A 21,486-nucleotide genomic window follows, 5' to 3' on the forward strand; every position below is an offset into this window, starting at 1 on the left:
AGATCGTGAGACTTCTCAGCCTCTATAATAGTGTAAGCTGATTCCTTATCATAAATATCTTTATATACTTATGTATAGCCTATTGATTCTATTTCTCTGGAGAACACTGGCTAATGCAGTGAGTTAGGGCAGAGATAGGACTAGAGCACAGTGGGGCTTCTATTGCCATTTATCACACTATGTTCTTGAAAATGCCTGGCATGGTGCCTCATTTAAAAGAGGGGAACAATAAATGTTTTCAAAATGATGGATGAATACCTGATAGTTTAAAAAAACATTCTGACTTTATTTTGCAATAAATAGACAAGTAGTTGCAAATTTTCATTGTTCATTGCTCTTTGTAAATGAAAAGGCTTTCCTCATTAAAAAAAGAAAACTAAAAATTGAAAGCTAGCATCATCATATGCTTTTCTCTTGTCTTAGGTGTTAGTTTACTTATCATAACAGAGATTGTAGTTTCTGGTGTCTTTTTGTACTTAGGCTCATACATGATCAGTTTTTGTTTTTGTTTTTGTTTTGCATCAGTAGGGAGGAAATTTGAAAAACTGACCAAGTTAGTTATAATGACCTGGAGTAGCCTTTAGGCACACAAATTTTATTGACAACATCCGCTAGATCTTTAGAAGTAATAGGTTCAGTTAACTTAAGCAACATCTTGTCACAAGCACAAGGGATAGAGCAACGCATCGAAATTATTTTGTGAGTATGAATCACTTGCGGATCCTGTTAAAGTGCAGATATTATGAGTCATAGGTCTGGAATGGCCTCTGAGGCTGAATTTTCAACAAGCTCTCAGGTGCTGCTGAACATCCCCATCTGGTTTGGGGTTCACACAGAATAGGAAGAAGCTAGCTACTTGAGAATTTGACTCTCTGCCTCTTGTGTCTAAATCTCTTTTTTCCTCTGGCCTTCCTGGCATTTTATTGAAGATCTTATGTGCAAATAGTGGGAATCTACACCCTGTAACTTTTCGATAAGGCTAAAAACTCTTACTAGTCTTGAAGTTGCCATTTTCTCCTCTAAACTATGTGAATGACCTCAATTATTTTTTGTCTTTGCTTATATAGATCCAGAGTTATGTTTTATATAATTCTATGATTATTTTGTGGACTAATATCAGAATTTAGAGGAAACCTTTTAAAAACATAGATAAGCAAATCTGTTTGGAAATACTGGTTTACTTAAAGACTCATAGCTTAATTTAGAAATTAAAAAAAGAGGTCATTTGATTTAAAATGGTTATTTTGGGAATATGGGTAATATCACTGAATGTTACTCTAGAGCAGAAGTTTACATTCACATTGAAATGACATCCACATACAAAAATACATTTATAGAGAGAAAAAAGAAGGAAGAAATATATTTTTACCACAAGGTGGCAGTATGGTATACATACATAAAACATTTCAAATGAATGATTTCAGACAGATCTCTGAGGAAATGACTGTCAAAATAAATAGCATTTTCTAATGCAGTGGTGTGCAGAAATGCCTTAGCAAAGCTACTTATTTGTGGCATTCTTGGATAACTACACTCTAAATTTAAAGCTGTATAAACTGGCATCTTCTTGGGTCCTCAGTGAACATTTGCAGGGGACAATTTTCAATTAGAAAAAAACAATTACATTGCAATATTTTTTTTTATTTTGGTTTAATTTAACTAATAATTAATGTCACAAGTTACATGTAAATATTCTCAAGATGTGAACCCTAGAAGCTTTGATACGTCATCAATTCCACAGAATATACTTAATTTAAACTGTTTTTATATAAAGAATAAATTAAAAGTTTTGAAAATATTTTACTGTTCCACTCTTTGTGACATTACATTACTTTTATTTAATCTTGAAAATATGCCTCATTCTATTTAGCCTTTTTATCTTAGTCATGAAGACACTTGTATTGTCTACTTAAAATTAGATTGAGTGCATTGTGAACTCTGTCAACAGTTCACTGGAAAGCTGACTGAGATTAAGTTTACCTAAGCAGCGTCTAACAGAAAGGTGAGATAAATATTGCAAAAGCCACAAAGGTATCCAGATGAATGAGACATTTTTTCCCTTTGGAAAAGGATTGGAAGAGTCATGGTAGAGGATGTTAGGAAGGGTTCTGCAAAGGACAAAGAAACAGATTGAATTATTCAATACCTGTTCAGTTCTTTAAACAACTTTTCGTGAGGTGAAGCTCTGTTCTCTATATATTTAGAATTTGAAAATACTCTCAAATACCAGCTGCAAGTCAAAACTTTTGGCAGCTAACTGAGGATGAGAAAAGGAAAAATGTACTGGCTGGAATAATGGGTAGACTTCTTCTAGTTGCTGCCATTGGCAGGATGCCTGCATGTCAGTTGTTCAGGAGGCTGGAAATCAGCCAGAGTGAAGCTGGGGCCAAAAAGCCTAGGAATGACACCTGTGCAGATGTGTCCCTGGCTCCTGCTCAGATATAGTCCATGCAAGGCAATAGGGACTATACTTTTGTTTGTTTTAGACTCTGCTGAATGGTTGGGCAGCATTACATAAATTCTTTATGTTTATGAGTGAGATTTCTTTAAAATCAGTGCTTAGAAGTGAGCAGTAGTCTTTTTGGAATTTATAAATACTAAAGACTTCAGGTTTATGAAGTCTGCCATACTAGAGTGCTCTTTCAATTTTTTATTTCAATAAAAACCTCTGTTGTTTGAAATAACAATATCAATCAATGATACATTAGGATGGTTATAGTGGTTACCTGACAAAATTAAAAAATAAGGAGAGAAAAGAACTTAACATTGACATTGTAAACATTCCAGGGGCTGTAATGTCACAATCAGAAGTGATACTGGAAGTTTATGCTGATGTGAACTTGAAACCACAGACAAGGAGGGAGAAGTACTAAAACCATAATGTGTTATTTTGCAGTGATGCAGTGGTTAATGAAGCAATGAAGCCATCGAAACTTAGGCTGCATTTACATATAAAACATAAAGACATAAGTACAAAACTGAATGTAATATATGAGGGATCATACTTCTGAGTAAAATTATCATTTAATTTAGTTTACTATCACTGACACATTCAGAAAAGGTGACAAAGTTTCTTTTGCCATTCTTAAATTAGGTTGTAATATAAATAATACACATTTCACTATTTTACTTTCCCAATTTTTCTGATGAAGTTAAACTATTTAAAACATGTTTGATTAAAAACTGTAATCATTATGGCAACAGCCCTATATGCCTACAAGGCCACTATCTTTTATGACACTGATATGGGGAACATGTACAGCACACAATTGTCAAATGGATTATTTTGGATCCTTAAATCTTAGTGTAAGTAAATAATACAGTGAGCACCACTCTAAACCTCTAAGTAGTCACAAATGTATACTTCAGCATCATAACCAGTGACTTAGAAGACTCATGTCATGGCCAAAGACATCCAAGATTGGGCAAAAAGACAAAACATCTCCTGAGTTTTCCCATCTACTTTATTACATTCAGAAAATGCATGTCATCTAAGTGGTAAATAGAATGTTTAAAGTTCAACTAAAAATTCATATGCCATCCTTACAAAAAGCAGGGCTACATTCCTGGCTGAAGCAATGATGGAAGTCAAACAAACTCAGAGATTAGACATAGCAACATGGAACACAGACTGTTTTCCTAACAGTGACTGACACAGTGGCCATGTCAGGGTGAGACGCAGCTGCCCTAGATGTAGGTCCAATTCATTCCAATGCAATACAGATAGAATTTAGTTACCTCCAAAGTTTAACATATGTTTTTTTCTCCGGAATTGTTTAGACAGTTCATGATAGGCTTTGGATTGGCTAAACTGAGCTTGATGATGGTGGCAGTGGTTATTAACCTTGATAACAGTGTGGAAGCTACCTCACTACTGCATAACCAAGGGGTGAACATCTTTAGTTTGAAAGCAGTTGATTGTCTTGTTCCGCCAATACTATTAGGATTAGGCAAAAGGATTAGGCAAAGAGATGGGTGAAGGGTGAGGGGATCCTAGGACATACTGGTGTCAACATGCTATTGTCTCCTGGATGAGGGTTCTGAGAAATAGAAATGTTATAGCTGTAGGCCCTGGCAACCCAGAATGGATGAAAAAATGGGAGGGAGGCAATTATTGATAACTGATAAAAAGAGTAAGCTTTTTTCCTAGGTCAGGTGGAAAGGAAGTGCCTGCCAGGATTATCAGTTCCCTTCTTGTAGGACTCATGCTTCTCTTCTTATTTTTGGGCATCATATACCTGCTTTATTCCTCAACCTGAGAATACTTCCACATTCTCAGAATACATCAGCATGCCTATATTCTAACACTAATTATGAGAACTCCACCATCACGATGTTTTTAGTCAGGTAAGCCCCTAATCATGTCAACTCTTTGAGTTTATACATTACCCAATCCTAAAATGTGAGTTTTCCCACAACAGCATATAGCTATAATCAAGCACCACAAAAGGAGCTTTGTAGCTGGAGCAATTCTCAGCATAAAGGTGCCCATGAACCCAAAGAAAATTGGCTTTGCAAGATGGATGTTCTATCCTGGGCACTATGTATATTCTGCTGTCCGAGTTCTCTTTGGGGCTAGACTTTTGTAGATCATGTACCCAAAAGCCCTGCTAGATGCTTTCTTGGGTGGTCCCCTTGGTCTCACCTCTGATTTTTGTCTATACTTGTTTAGATAAGTAGGAGAGGGAGTTGCCCCAATTCTGGTTATTTGGCTGAAGAGGTACATTTTGAGCAGTTCTGTTACAAGAAGTCCTCCACTGGTCAACAGGGACACTGGATACTTCCCTGTAGTCTTTTTGTCTTCAATGTAACAGACTTCCTCCTATGAGATGCTTGATTTAATGTTGAATGAAAAATGAGTATATTGACTTAGGGAATATTTATCTACAAATTCAGAAGAACAAGCATTAGCAGGGATGACTCCCTGTGATGGCACACAAGGTTGACTCTTCAGATAAATTATTCCATGATGGGAATACTATACTTACTATCTACCATGAGTTGTATCCTTATACTCTTTGAGCTCACACAAGCTGCCGCTAAATGAGGAGGTAACGCTTCTATCAGCTTGTCTCAAACAGCCATCGTTTGTGTGAGGCATTACTCATGTTGAATCTTTATCCGGGGTTTCTTTTGGGTGAACCTCAACTCCTTTCTACCTTACCTCATCTGTAAGCCATAACACATTTGGTTGGGTTAATCTTCCAAAATATATGCAGATTTTGACTACTTCTTACCAGTTCCACAGACACTGTTCTTTTCTAAGCCACCATCTCCTCTGACTTCTTGCCAAAACCTACATAAGGTTCCTAGCCTCCTCTGTAGTCTATTTTTCACACAGCAGCAGTAGTCCGATCATGCCACTTCTCTGTTTTAAATCCTCCAGTAGCTTTTCATTTCACTCACAGTAAAAATAAAGATTTCAAGGTTATCCAAGAGGCCTAAACATTCTATAATAACAGGCCCTTTTTCTTCTCCCTGCCCCATATCCTAGCACAGTTCCCTTCCTCACCCGACTCCAGCTTCTCCACTAGCCTTGCAGTTTCCTCAGTGTGCTAACTATGCTTCTGCTCTGAGGTCTCTGTTTTCTCTCTCGGAATGCTTTCCCTCCCCCCCTCATATCCACATGGCTTGCCCTTTCTTCAGGTCTCTGTTCAAATGTCACTTTATCAAAGATCACTTTCCCGATGATTTTATTTAAAATGAAAACTTCTGCTTCTTTCATTTCCTATCTTCTTTACCTATAACATTGACACATTACATGTTTTTGTTTAGTTGTCCACTTATTTATTGTTAGTTTTATCTCCACTAGAATGTAAACTGCTTTTTAAATACAGACTTGCCTGTTCTGTTTATGTTTATATTTCAGTGCCTAGAGTACTGCATGGCAAATAGTGGGTCTTGATTAATATTTATTGAATGAATGAATAAAATGTGGCCTGTGCTGGCCAGTTCATCACCATCTCTATCATTCCATATCATCTTACATGACCCTATTTCACTCCTTTATATGACCTGCCTCACCATGTGGGTATTTGAATTTGTGACACTTGGCCTGTAGCTTTGAAACAGAGGTCCTATAGTTTTATAGGTCATGTAGTTTTGAAACAAGTGTACAAATATACAGATAATAACTCTTTGAGAAAAACATAGAACTCTGTTAGCACCATCTCCCTGCTACTTCCTATCCCCTAGCAGGAGTGAAAGTCCAGGATTCAGGAACAGAGGCCTTACTTTCTTGGGAAAAGAGAAAATACTTCATTTATTCCCAATGAGTCTATAGTAGTAACACAAGGCTTAAATTAATTCCTTTGAGGTAGAAATGTGATAAGTAATAAATATATTTGTATAATTTTGAATAAATGGTTTTTGAATGAAAAGAGATTGTACGTAATTCAGAAATTATTTTCATTTCAGATCATAATGATTTACTTGACTGTGGCTGTTATGTTAATACTTTGTTTCTTTGCTTCACCCCTCACTGAATAGTTAAAAAATATTTAAGGACTGAGAGAAAGGAAATTACTATTTAAAAGAACTCTTCTGGTAATCTTTTATATTTAATCAATTTATTGAGGTTTAATTTACATTCAATGAAAGATATCCATTTTAATTGTTCCGTATAAGTTTTAATAACTGTATACATGTGTAATCAATTACATCCCAATCAAGGTACAGAATATTTCCAGAACTCCTAAATTTTCCTGTGTCTCTTTGTAATCATTCTCCCTTATTTTCTGTCCCAAGCAACCACTGATCTGCTTTCTGTCACAATAAATAAGTTGTACCTATCTTAGAATTTCATGTAAAATGGGTCATACAATGTGTGTTTTTATATCTGATTTCTTTTGCTCAGCATAAAGCTTTTGAGAATCATCTGTGGTTTATATATATCAGTAGTTTGTTCCCTTTGATTATTGAGCAGTATTGTTTGAATTTACCAGCTCATTCATCTGTTGATAGAGTTGTGAGAGTCAATAGGGGTTTTGCCAGTTTTTGGCTATATAAGTAAAGCTGCCATGAACATTTCTGTACAGGTGCTTGCGTGGATGTGTTTTGATTTTTTTTGAATAAATACTTAGGAGTATAATTCCTGGGTCAAGTGCTGAAAATGTTTAATTTTATTTAAAAAATTCAAATAATCTTTTCTTTTGTAAAGGGAAAAATTTGTAATTTATCTGCTTTTCACTGTGCTCATATTTTCATAAGTCACATTTTTGTCAGGTGGGAGTAAAAACAAAGTTACTGCATTTATTGTCAATTGTGCTGGTATAGAAATTCAGAAATGGCGTTCAAATAGGGGAAAAGTTTTCTTTCCCTAATACTCTGTGGCTGGTTGATGTGCCCCTTTTGCGGCTGCTGGAAGGATTAAATGAACTGAGACATAAAAAATGTTTAACACAGTGCCTGAGACGTTGTTTATATTTAGGGATGTCAGTTATTATAATTATTATCTGAGTTTATTAATAAATTAGCAGAGGAGAGAGGTCTTGACCCAACTGCTATAGAAGTTTAACTACGACTTTGTACTGTGATCATCTTTCCTGAAAAGCTTACCTCACAGCACCTGAAATAGCTTATTTATATGCATTATTAGCTAACAATGTGTGTTCATCTACACCAAATACATGAAAGCAAGTTCAGAGGATCAAAACACAGATAATGGCAGATTCCAATAACGCCACCAACCACAAAATGAGGCAATGGAATAAGAGCAGAATCACAAAGTGGAAAACTATAATAATTTAAAGCCGAAGAGTTTACTGTTTTCTAAAATAAGATAATTTCATTAAAACCTATGACTACTTTTAACTTTTGCTAGGTCAACTTTGGTTGCTTAACCCTTTTCTCTGATGAAAGAACCATGCCGATAGTGTGCAGCGAGCTTCACTTTCCTACCTTTAAAAAGCGCACTAATCTTTAGGACTCCTTAGTCTGTGGGTGGTATTGTTAAACCTAGAGGTGGAGAGAAGAAAAAAATTTTGTTTATAAAGAAGCTGCATTTTTTAAACAAAGGGAAATTCTTCCTGTAGTGTTATTTTAATCAGAAGTGGGAACCACTTAGTTTTGTTCCTTGGCAAATGGTCTTTGGGAGAGCCTGTTGCTGATTTTCAAAGTCAAGGGATCTAAGGTACTGTGAGCAAGCTCTGTTGCCAGTCAAAAAATTATTGAGCACCTCCAATTTTCAATACAGCAGTAGATTCGTGTGATTAGTTTTCATTTTTGATGAGGAATCAAATTGGAATTTAGCTGACTTGGTTGAGGTAGGTGTAGTGATTCTTTCCAAAATGAAATTGAAGTAAGATCTAAAGGATTGCAGCCCCATTAACCATGTGCTGTTAGAAGAGGCTTTATTTCTGTAGTGAACTTCATTGAACTTTGTCAGTTGGTAAAATGTGCACATTCTCTTTCAGTGTTCTTTAGCCACATAATTTGACTAAAAGTTGAGAAGAGAATGGAATCACCTCTTATTCACCCCATTGGTGAGAGAGGGATTCCTGCCCTAGGTTTATGGGTTTATAAGGATGGCTGAACATACAACAGCTAACACTGGACAGATGATGTCAATAGCTCTTGGAATTAGTGCTGTGTCATAAGGAAGCCTGGAATTGTCTCTTCGAGATTGAAAGAACAGAGAAAGTGAAACCCAGATGAAAGTCAGCATCAACTGCCAGACAGGTAGATATACATTTATTCACACCCTGGAGGAAAAGGGCATCACATGTCACACAGGGCCTCATGGGTTTCACTTAAGAATGGAGTGAACAACTGGGGGCTGTGGGGAGCAGGCTTTGTAGAAACAAGAAGGTGGGATGCCTCCTGGTTGTACGGGAGGGGGTCATTGGCTTGTTTGAATAATTCCACAGACTGGCGGCAAACTTAGACTTGCTTTCAGGGATAAGCAGGAACTGCAGCTGGTCCATTTGATAAGGAGGGTTATTTAGCTAGGGAACCTTATTATGCACAGGAGCAGAGTGGGAAGGGGAACTTGTGGTTAGGCCTTTGAGTCTCTCCTGATTTCACTAGATAGTGAGACAGCATATTATATTGGATCTTGGTTTTAAACCTTATACCACACTGTCCAACACATATTTAATGAGAGCTACTATGAGCCAGACAGTGTGCTAGAAGCTGAAGGAAATTAAGACAGATAATATATCACTTATGCATTGGAGGGGTTTAACGTTTAACAGAGCCAAACAAGTAAATAGGTTAAGTGTTAAATGAGCTGTAATAGACATGTAAATATAGGACCTGTGGACATGAAGGGAAAGTAATCAATCTTATCTAGATAAGAATAGTTTCCCCAGCAAAATGCTTGTTTTCTGTCTCCTTTATGAATAAGGAAAATCATAGCAAAATCTATCCCAGAAGAGATTCCTTAATGTACTTTTTGGTAAAGATTATATTATATCTCCATATCTAAATCAGTCCCTATTTAGGTGCATTTGATAACTGATTGATTAAGACAAGTCATCATTTAGTCACTGGGGATGGGAAGGGGGTGATGAAGGAAATGGCTGTTCAAAAAGTCAACAAAATAATTTTAATTCTCATATAATTCCTCTTCTACACCTCTTCTTCTCCTCTTGTTCTTTCTCTTTCGTCTCTTCCTTTCCCCTTCTTCTTATTCCTCTCCTCCTCCACCTCCTTTTCCTAAGATGTGGGGAGTTTCATAGTTTGGTAGGCATTAGCAGCTTTCGCCTCATCTTCCCATATTGAACAATCATTCAGTCCTATCAAGTCTGGCTTCAGAATATTTATAGAATCTTTCTACTTCTCATGTCCACTGTCACCACCTTGGTTTTGGCAAGTGGAGCTCTTTGCCTGGGCCCTGCACTAGGGAAGGCTCTGTATGCCACAATCGATTTATTAAACAGCATAAGGCTACCGTTGTTAACTGGCTCTGGTGCGCAACACAGGCACAGCAGAACCTTAACCTTAAACATCTAATCACATAATTACCCTTGTTCCTTTCCCAGGGAAACAATTCTCCACAGCGCTTACTGTATATTCTTTAAGCCGACAATGACCACATAAAAAAGCAGTGGAGGCTTGGGGGTGTGTTTTCACCAACGTCACAGATTTAGTATATTAAGAGTTGTGCAACCATCACCTTCTTTTGAGTTTAGAACGTTTTCATTACCATAAAGAGAATTCCTATACCCATTAGCAATCATTCTCTATTCTCTTTCCCCCTTCTCCAGTCTCCTAGTGCACTAGGCAACCACAATACATTTTATTTCTTTGCAGATTTACCTGTTATGAACATTTCATATAAATGAAATCATATAGTATGTGATCTTTTGTGACTAGCTTCTTTTGCTTATTGAAATGGATTCTTGAATAGTGCTGCATTGTTCGTCAGTAGGACAATATCGCATTGTTCTTCAACAGCGAAGAATGTTTCTCACCTTATTCTTCAATAATGCGGTATTGCTCTTCAGTGTTCATTTATTTACTTATAAAATAAAAAGTTCCCCAGACATAGGAAGGGTATTCAAAAGATACTGAATAGCCTCAAATATGTTCAATAAACTTCTTATTCTTAAGATCTCAGCTTAAATGTCACATCTGAGAGACATACTTGCACATCCGAGTTAAAGATAGACCATTCCTATTATTCTATCTTCCAGATCCTTGTTTGTTTTTTTTAAAGCACTTATGATAACTTGAAATAATTTTACTTGTCATTGAGTGAGTGAATGACTGAATGTGTGTGTGTGTGTGATTGGTCTCCCTTATTAGAGTAGAGACTTCATGAGCAAATGAACACTATTTCCATCACCACTGGTGTTGTACCTCCAGCATTTGGCACAGTGATTCAAAGTAGGCAATCAGTTTTTGAATAAATACATAAATAAATTAATAAATTAGTTATTGAATGATAAAAAGAATGTAGTAGGAGGGAAATGCTTGATGGAGAATGATGAAAAATTAAACATGGAGACTTTTCTTAAGTGTAAAAAAGCCATGGGACATCCAAGTGACCATGTCTTCTAGGGAGCTGGTAGACATAGTTTCTACACACAATTTTAAAGTTAAACAGTACAGAAGGACTTATAGAAAAAGGTGATATTCTCTTGATCTACCCTACCCTCAGTCCATTTCTCTAGAGAAAAATATTTTTAACTGTGTTTAGCTCCTTTAGTGGTTATTGACATTGTCTTTATCTTCAAATATGAGGCTATGTTGCCCTTTCTTATTTTATCAACTTCTGAATTATCTATTGCTATGCTACATGAGGCTGTAGACCATTTACCAAAAATGTCCATCTTTCTTCTCACCTCCTCTTAATAGTTATATCTAAAATATTTCTATCGACTACACTTGTAAATGAAAATAAGTTGCTTAAATCTTCTGCCTTCATCTATTGTAAACAGTTCCTCTCGCCTCCCCAAATTGTAAGATAAAGATGTTTGTGTGTCTAGCCTTCCTTCTACCTTCATGTCCTAGTTTCTGAAAGTTGTACTTTTAGTTTTGTATAGTCGAGATTGATAACATTTACATTCTCCTGTCAGACAATCTACTGGCTGCTCAAGTCATGTCACCTTTGAATAGGTTTCATGTTTGAACTATGTTGCTTGTATCATTTTTATTATTATTCCTGGAGAAACTGATTCTGTTTTTTCTCCTAATGGATTGAAAAAAAAAAACATGTGTTTTCTTTACCATCTTGCTAATATCTTCTAGCTTCTTACGTGTTCTCTACACTTCTTTAGAATCAATTATTTTCTTTTCTTGAAGCCACTAATTTCCTGTTTTAAATTGGAGTGGTTACATGAACAGTGGCTTTATTGTACAATTTTCTGCTTTTCTGGAGGTTTACATTTTCTTTCTTTTTTCTCATAAAGGCAAAAACATATATTGATACAAAATGCCCTTCAGTAAATAAAATTTCAGTAAGAAATGTAATAAATTCTGCAGATTATAGATTACTTTATGTTATTGAGTTAAATATTAGAACTTAGAACTCGACTGTGGCTTATAATTAATATTTAATTATGTAATAACATTTAATTGATAACTCTTTACAACTTACATGGTTCTAGATTAATCAAGAATTATCTCTATTCCTTGTGCTTATTATTATTATAATTAAAAGAAAAACATGAGCAGAGAATCTTCCTGACAAAACTCCTGCTAGAGTCAAAGCCATAGCTGAGAAGGGAACATACATTAATCCAAATGCTGTTTTCTGTTGATATATGAGTAGATAGTGCAGGTGAAGACCTGTTCTTTATCATTTGTTAAATATATGAAAATATTTTGAGCTTGAAAAACAATTGGTTTACATACTCTTAGAGGCAACACATAAATAGATATCCAAGAAATGAATTTCTGAGTCTGTTTTATTTATTAAGTAGTATTTAATGAGATAAAATATAAATGTATAAAACACAGACACACACATACATTCAGACATGTATATAAAAATGCCCGATTGGCTTTGGAACCAAACTGACATAAGGCACAATAATTATGCAAGCATAACCATCTTATCACATTAACGTGCCCCATTATGTGATGAATAAACTTTTCCATTTATCTAGCTTGCCATAATGTTTGCATTCCAAGCAGAAATGAGGGATACAAATTATGCTTAGGCAAAGGGAAAAGCTTACATTGAAATAATTATGACAACTTACAGCAGTCAATGTATAGAAAGTTTGCAAAGTGCTTTTCACATAGATTTGCTCATCTGCTTTCCATAACAACCCTGAGAAATGCATGTGGTTATATTAACTCCATTTTATTGCTGACAAAACCGAGGATCAAAAAAAGTTGTTACGTTTTTCAAGGGAACTGCTGATCAGCAGAATAGGAGGATTCAAACCCAAGAAATATGATGCTTAGTCTCTGCTACATTACAAAATTTTCTGTTTATTACCTGTTAATGTTTATTATTCAGACGACATCTGCATATTAAAGACACTGGATATGTGTAGGAATCCAAACTGCTCATACAAGGTGTTATTTATACCGTGCTGCCCTTTTTAAAGGTCAAAGTGTAGTAAGGACAGAAGACCTAACTTCCAATCCTGGCTTTTCCAAGGAAAGTATATGATTAAGGAGACCAATATCATGTGTCTGTAGCACTCTCCACCACATCCTCCACATAAATTAATATCCAGAAAATCATTAAAATGGGAGAGATGACTTCTTTCCCATCTCAAATATGCTTTAAATTATTAAATTATTATAGCATATTCCCACTGTCTTGCCTCAGAGATGTTTATGGGTTGATTAGATGCATTCTTTTATTTACTATATAGTTTTTGAGTAACTAACATAGGTTAGCACAATTCAGAATGTAAACAAAACAGCACAACAAAATGATTACAGATTGTGGTCAATATGAGGGAAATAAGCAGAGAAAGGCAAAGTGCTTTCAGATGAAGGGGTCAAGAAAGCCTCTCTGGAGAAGTGACATTGAAACTGAGACCTGTAGCAAAAGTACTCAAATGGGGAAAGAGCTTAGTAGTCTGGGAACTGGCAACCAGACTCTATGGGCAAGGAGAGAGTGAGCAGGATGTGATAGTAGAGAGGTTGGCAGGACCTTGTAGATGATGTAAAGAGAGTGGATTTTGCTCTGAATGCAACAGAAAGCCATTGATGTGGCTTAAGCAGAGGTGACATGATCTAAGTTACATAGAAAAAAGATGCTTCTGGAGGATCTAGTGGGAATGGGTGGAGCAGTCTAGATCTGAAGCAGGGAGACAGGATAGTTCCAACATGAGAAGACAGTGATGTGGGCTATGATCGTATCAGTGGAGTTGGGGAGAAATGAGTATTACCAGAATAAATTAGTAGAATGCATTTTTTCTTTGAGTTTACAATAACGGACATAATTTCAATTCTAGAGGCCAACTCCATAGTTGCTGCTGTCAGTCACAAAAGTTTCTTGAAGTCAACCAGTTACAGACTTTAACTACATCTGCAATATACCTTCACAACAACCCCTAGGTTAGTGTTTAATTCATCAGTCTGGCTCAGTTGACACATAAAACTAACCGTCATAGTCATATAACTAGTAGACAGCAGGACTGAGATGTAAATCCAAGTCTGATTGCTCTGAAAGGCTAGGATCTTAATTTCTACGTTCTGTTAAAAAATTGTTCTAGGCTGTGGGCAGAGCATGATCTAAGATTCTGGGTGGTAACATAGTGGGGATAATCCAAGAATGAAAAGAAAGCCACTGTGCCTGAAGTATACAGATCTGGGGGAGGCAAGAGATAAAACGAGAACACAAATTTTGGTAGGCTTCTAACAGATGTCTGCCAAATACTAGCTGTGTGATCTTGGGAAATTATATAAACTCTCTGTTACTCTACTTTGTAAAATGGGTAATAGAACCTATTTCCTAAGGTTGATTAAATAAATTAATACATGTAATATACTTGGTATAGTCCCTGGCACAGACAAGAATGGCATAAATGTTAGCCATTAATATTAGTGTGCTTCTGGTAGGGATAGGGTGGATGCTGTAAACTTGTTCTTAAGCAGCTGCCACATCTTAGCCTGAATCCTTATAGAACTTAATATATAAGGAAGATATATAAGAAAGGAAGGATCATAGTCAATAAAGTAGGATTGCATAACAAAGTAAGTAGTGTTGGGAACACTGGCCAGCTCTGTGGAAAAATGAAATAGAGAGACTCACCTCAAACAGTGTATCAGAAGAAAACCTGGGAGAGTTAAAAGTAAAAATAACACCATAAAAAGGAAGAAAACATAATCAAATATTAGTCAAGATATGAAATTACAGAAGAAATGATAATATATCTGATTATATAAAAGTTAAAACTTCCATTTCTCCTCTGAACCATCATAATCAAAATTCAAGAGCAAATGTCAATCTTGTTTGCTCTAAAGATAACAAGGTGCGATAGCCTAAAATACATAAAATAAATCAATACCCCTGTATGTAAATGGGTGATTTATATCAACGAACATTCAGAAAAGTGAAAAGAAGGCTGATAAATGCATGGGAAGGTTTAATCATAAAGCTAACGAAAAATAATTTGAGTGCAATATTGTTTGCGTAACAAAAAAATCATTATGCATATGAGGGTATAGGAAGATAGGCACATATGTATATCGAATTTGCAGTATAAATTGGTATAACTCTTCCGAGAAGCACTGTGACAATAATATGTATTAAAACTTAAAAATGTCCCTTGCCTGGTAATTTCACTTAGTCTCCAAGGAGGAAATAATCTCTAATTCTGACAAGGTGTGATGTATAAAGATATTCATTTTAGCATTATTTATAATAAAGAAGCATTGAGGAATGTCTAAATGAACAGTAATAGTGAAATGTTTGTAGCTATCTTATTACTACACAGCCATTTAAAATTATGTCTATGAAGGGGATGAGAGAAAGGAGGAGATGTTGACCAAAAGGCACAAAGTTTCGATTATACAGGACGAGTAAATCCTGGGGAATCTAAAGTACAGCAAGTTGACTGTAGTTAATAATACTGCATTGTGTACTTGGAAGTATTTCAAGTAGATTTTTTTTTTGGTTCCCAAGTTTTATTTAAGAACTCATATAAAATATTCCAGATAAATGAGCTTTAATCCTCATCTTCCTTCTCTTCTTTGTCTTGGTTAATCTGAAAGTAACATAATTTGTAACTCTCTTTGCTGTTAGCAACTATATGTAACAAATCACGTAGATTATTTTTCAAATATTTTTTGGTGAGATATATTTCAAATACCTTTTGGAAAAAGGCACCTCAGAAGCCACAGTGATCTTGCTTGTGCTCCTTTCAATGGTTACAACCCTTCCACCGAGATTCCCAGCTTTTCCATTCACTTTGATTCTCTCCTAAAGAAACTGCTCAAAATTGGCAGCATCCATAATTCCATCTTCTACAGGATGAGTGCAGTCAAGGGTAGACTTGAGAACCTGCTTCTTTTTTTTTTGCCCGTTTTGCCATAAGCTTTTTCACAGGCTCTGTGGTGGCAGCAGAGGCAGTCAAGTAGATTTTAAGTGTTCTCACCTCATACACACAAAAGCAGTAACTATGTGAGGTGATGGTTATGTTAATTAGCTTGATCATGGTAATCATTATATTATGTATGCATATATTAGAACATCATCTGTATACCTTAGATATGTATAAGTTTTATTTGTCAATTATATATCAGTAAAGCTGGAAAAATGAAACTGAATAATTTTGAATACAAAGGAAGATGTCTTTGTTAAGTGAAATATGAAAAGTAGAATATGTCACTATGATATATATCTACATATATATTTCTATCCATAAAAAGTTATATTCATAGAAAACTAACCAAAAATGTTTATTTTTAGGTGGTAGAATTATAGGTAATTAATGTTTTAATTTATTTCTGCACTTTTAAGTTTAATTGAAATAAGAATTTACAGAAAAAGAAATTGCTATTCTACTAAAGGCACCGAGCAGGAAGTTTCAGTGTAAACACTCTGGGCTCAGGCCATACAAAGTAACTTCTAGGGAGTTTCCAGATGCTTGGTGCATTCTTTTATCCCTTTTTCCTATCATCCTTTCAACTAAGAAATATTCCCTCCATTTTCTATGCTCCCCAGATTCCTCCATCATCCTTCTAAGTTCGAGTGTTACTTCCTTTGTAAAATATTCCCTGACATTTCTTCTCTTTTCCTCCTCAAAAGCTGGGTACATCCTTCCTTTCTAGTGGTCCCATAGCATCTGATATATAGATAAGGGTGGCCTTAAATTCTGGAGACACAGGCAATATACATATTTATTGATAATATATTCAAATATACATAAAATAATATGTTTCCAGATTGGATGGCTATGCTTTATATTAAAATATTTATTACATTCAATTATAATCATTATATTGTTCTTTCTGTACTGTGACCTTTTGAAGGCAGTTCCTTTGCCTTTCTTATCACTGTACTGGAGCCTACCTATTACAGTGCCTAACATGAAGTGGGTTCTCAGGAAACATGTATGGAATGAATGATCTAATTGGCCATTTTAAACAAAATGGTATTTGCTGTCTCTTGTTTATTAGTATTTTAAAAATAGACTTTGAAACATTCTAAGCATCTCTCCTCTTTTTTTTCTGGAAGATGTCGGATCTGTTTCCCTTTAGTTTTGGCTATGTTGGTTCAACTTCTCTTTTTGGTCTCTTAACATTTGTCTTGACATGTGAACAGCAGACAGAATTGAATCCATTATTACAGGTTTTGATATGCTGCTCTTTTGTACAAAGGTTTTGCTTCTAAACTTTTGTAATGATGTTTGACATGTGGGAATTTAAATAGCATAATGCCCTACTTCCTGCATTCAAAGAACATTCCAAATCATCTTTATTTCTTGTTAGATTATGAAGCTAGATTATGTTTCTGGATAACACTTTTAAGTTTTTATCCTAATTTTTCTTGCAGACTTTGTAGTAGTTTCTATCTATTGCTGTGTAGTTTACAATCAAGTCCAGAATCTTGTGTATTATCCTCCAAATAGTTTTGAGGAATGTTTAAAGTGGTATCTTGAAGAAAAAAGTACAATCTTTTCAAGATTTTTGTACTTTAAAAACTGAAACAAAAATTTATTCAACTTTTCTACCTTTGATTCTGTTTTGTTTTACTTTGAATGCATATACCTCTGATCTATAATACCAAGTGGGTATTTCTTCATCCATTCCAAACTAACATCTCCATCTTACGTCCTGGTAATGTGTTTTAAGATTTTGGGTAATGGTGTGGTTGACTGCTATATCACTATGACTTGGCTTGCTGCATTTTGAACACATGTCCAATATAATTGTGAGACTTAATAGTAAGAATATTGGTGGTGTTTTGATAGTTTGATATTAATTCTAATATCTAATCCAAGACCACAAAATATATAGCTATTTTCTTTCAAGACATTTTCTTGTTTTTCTGTAGTTTTCTTATTTTTTTAGGAGAAAACTTTTATGCATTTGATATTTCATGATTTTAATTATTTCTGTCTTTAGAAAATACTTAGCAGAGTGTACTGTGCTTAAGAAAACAGGTATTTGTCTTCGAATTTTTCTGCAAGTAGCTAACAACTGACTGTATCAGCACAGCTTAATTTGGACACTAGATTCTCACCAGTAAACCACTTGCTATTTATGGATTTAGATTTCATAGAGTTTACAGTTGAGGAAATAGATTCACACACACCTAAATTGTTCCAAATATATTTAAAAGTTTCCTAATTGTATTGAGGATGGATTTTTACATTTAAATTAAATTAACCACAATTAATCATTAAGTATAATTTAAAAATGTATTTAGAATTACATGTAACTTTAAATTAGTTTAAATTAAATAAAATTAAACATTTAGTTCCTCAGTCACGTTAACCATATATCAATACCACATGTGGTTGGTAACTTTGTATTGGATAGAGCAGGTTTGGATGGTTTGCTATAGTTCTGAGAAACTCCACCTACTGTTTTCCTAGCAAGCTTTTAATTTCTTAGTACTTAAAGAAACGTATTTGGTATGTAATATCTACTTTTCCTTTCAAGAAATTTCAAGTTGAAATTATCACATTCTGGTTCAAGTGGCATGATGTTCTTTGCCTTTATCGTTTTAGGGTCCTTCAAGTCACTGTCTAAAAAATGTGTTCATAGAGCTGGCATGTGTTAACAATTGCCCATGAAACTGTACTTATACTAGAGATTGACACTTTCATCTACTGACTAGATGATCGGTTATGCTCTCAATTTGGGTGTGTACATATTCTGTTGTCAACTATATACTCAGAATTGGACAGAAGAATTTAAAAGGCCAGTCTTAGATAATTTTTATAGATAGCATTTATCAAGCCTTCTTCAGACTTCTTGATATATTTATTTATAATAAATGCACATGTACTGATGAAGATTTAGTATGGAATTTACTTTGTATGTTTATATTGTTATTCTCTGAAATGAGTCCAATCTACCTGTCATGTCAATTGTTGATTGAGGGTGTGTGTGTGTTTTAAACTAAAACTATTTCCTTTGATCTAGGGTATACTAGGCATCCGTATGATTAAATAGGTGTGTGGTTTTATTCTAGCAGAATAATTTTAAATGCTTCTAGATTGTAAAAATATGTATAGATCAATTAGCCATTTATTTGTTCTTGGATTTATCATACGTTTATGGGGGTACCTACTGTGTTCAAAGTAATGCATTCTCTAAGAGAGAATTCATGAGCTTTCTCTGCCAGTACTGTTTTTTTCACATGCAAATTTCATTTTACTGTAGTTTATCTGTTAAAATATTAGCTGTGGGAATCATAGCACTATGCTAGTTGGCCATCTTGGCCAGAAAATGTGTCCACTTTTGTCAGAATTATGAAAACAAAACAGAGTGGAGCTTTGTCACTCTCTCATTAAATTATTGAATGTTCATATAGAAATCACTAAATCTTTTTGTTTCTCAGTTTCCACATCTAGAAAAATTATGATAAATGTGCTACTCACTACACCAGCCAATTTTAAGGATCAATTCTAACGACCAAATGAGACTGAATGTTTTTTTTTCATGAAAAGCTTATGTTATAGTACTTGAAATAACATAATAGAAAATTATACATAGGTATGTTTACAATTATTTGCAAAAACTGCAGATCATTATTTTTTATTCATTTTTTAAAATCTTCAATTGTAATTTATATTCAATATTATGTTAGTTTCAGGTATACAGCATAGCTATTAGACATTTATATAACTTAGGAAATGATTCCTCTTGATAAGTCTGGTACCCACCTGGCACTGTACATAGTTATTACAATATTATTGACTATGTTCCCTATGTTGTACTTTACATCCTTAGGACTATTTTATAAATGCCAATTTGTACTTCCTAATCTCTTCACATTTTTCACTAAGCCCCCAGCTTCCCTCCTATCTTACAGCCATCATTTTTTTTCCTCTGTATCTATGAATTTCTTTTGTTTGTTCATTTATTTTGTTTTTTATTTTTATTTATTTATTTATTTTATTTTTATTTTTTTAAGTTTATTGGGTTAACATTGGTTAATACAATTATATAATTTTCAGGTGTACATTATCATTTGACATCTGTATATTCTATTGTGTGTTTACCACCCAAAGTCCAGTGTCCTTCAGCTACCATATGTTTGATCCCCTTTACTTACTTCACCCTCCCCCTATTCCCCTATATTTGACTCCCTTTCTCCCATATACCTCTCCCCTCCTCCCCAACCCCCTATCCTCCGGTAACCACTAGTCCATTGTCCATGTTCCTGAGTCTCTGTTTATTTGTCCTGTTCATTTCTTGCTTTTAGGTTAATATCCCACATACAAGTGATATCATGTGATTTTCAACTTTTCTGTCTGGCTTATTTCGCTTAGCATGATTATTTTGAGGTCCATCCATGTTGTCACAAATGACAGTATTTCATCTCTTCTTATGACTGAGTAATATTCCATTGTATATATGCACCACAGCTTCTTTATCCAGTCATCTATCATAGGATACTTTGGTTGCTTTCATGTCCTGGCCACTGTGAATAATGCTGCTATGAGCATTGGTGTGCAAATATCTTTTGAGATATGGGTTTTCAAGTCTTTGGGGGTAAATACCCAGTAGAGAGATTGCTGGATCATATGGTAGATCAATTCTTCATTTTTGATGAAACTCCATACTGTTTTCCATAGTGGCTGTACCAGCTTGCATTCCCACCAGCAGTGTATGAGGGTTCCTTTTTCTCTGCATCCTCTCCAACATTTGTTATTACTTGTCCTGTTGATTGTAGCCATTCTAACAGGTGGTTTTGATTTGCATTTGTGGTTTTGATTTGCATTTCTCTAATAGCTAGCGATGTTGAACATCTTTTCATATATTTCTTGGCCATTTGAATGTCCTCTAGGGAGAAGTGTCAATTCATGTCCTCCGCCCATTTTTTTATTTGACTGAATTGTTTGTTTTTTTGTTGATATTGAGTCATATGAGTTCTTTGGATATTTTGGATATTAGGCCCTTATTAGAGGCATTGCTTGCAAATATATTTTCCCATTCAGATGGTCGTCTCTTTACCTTGATGACGATTTATTTTGCTGAGCAGAAGATTTTTAGTTTGATGGAGTCCCATTCATTTATTTTAGCTTTTACTTCCTTTGCCTTTGAGATCAAAATAATAAAATCCTCTTTAAGTCCCAGGTCCTTGACTTTAGTTCTTATGTTTTCTTACATGCATTTTATTGATTCTGGTCATATATTCTAGTCCTTAATCCATTTTGAGTTCATTTTGGTGTGTGGTGATAGACAATAGTCTAGTTTTATTCTTTTGCAGGTGAGCTTCCAATTTTCTCAGCACCATTTATTGAAGAGGCTTTCCTTTCTCCACTGTATGTTTTTGGATTTTTTTGTCAAAAATTATTTGCCCATATAAATATGGGTTTACTTCCGGGCTCTCGATTCAGTTCCACTGGTCCATGTGTTTGTTTTGCTGCCAATATCGTGCCGTTTTGATTACTG

General features: G+C 34.9%; 1 pseudogene; it reads right to left on the bottom strand.

Moving 5' to 3' along the window:
• Positions 1–15,581: 15,581 nt before the first annotated feature.
• Positions 15,582–16,070, bottom strand: LOC120615140 (60S ribosomal protein L22-like; annotated as a pseudogene).
• Between the last annotated feature and the right edge of the window lie 5,416 nt (positions 16,071–21,486).

The sequence above is a fragment of the Pteropus medius genome, unplaced genomic scaffold (assembly GCF_902729225.1).
Source record: "Pteropus medius unplaced genomic scaffold, Ma_sr-lr_union100, whole genome shotgun sequence".
Lineage (NCBI taxonomy): Eukaryota > Metazoa > Chordata > Mammalia > Chiroptera > Pteropodidae > Pteropus > Pteropus medius.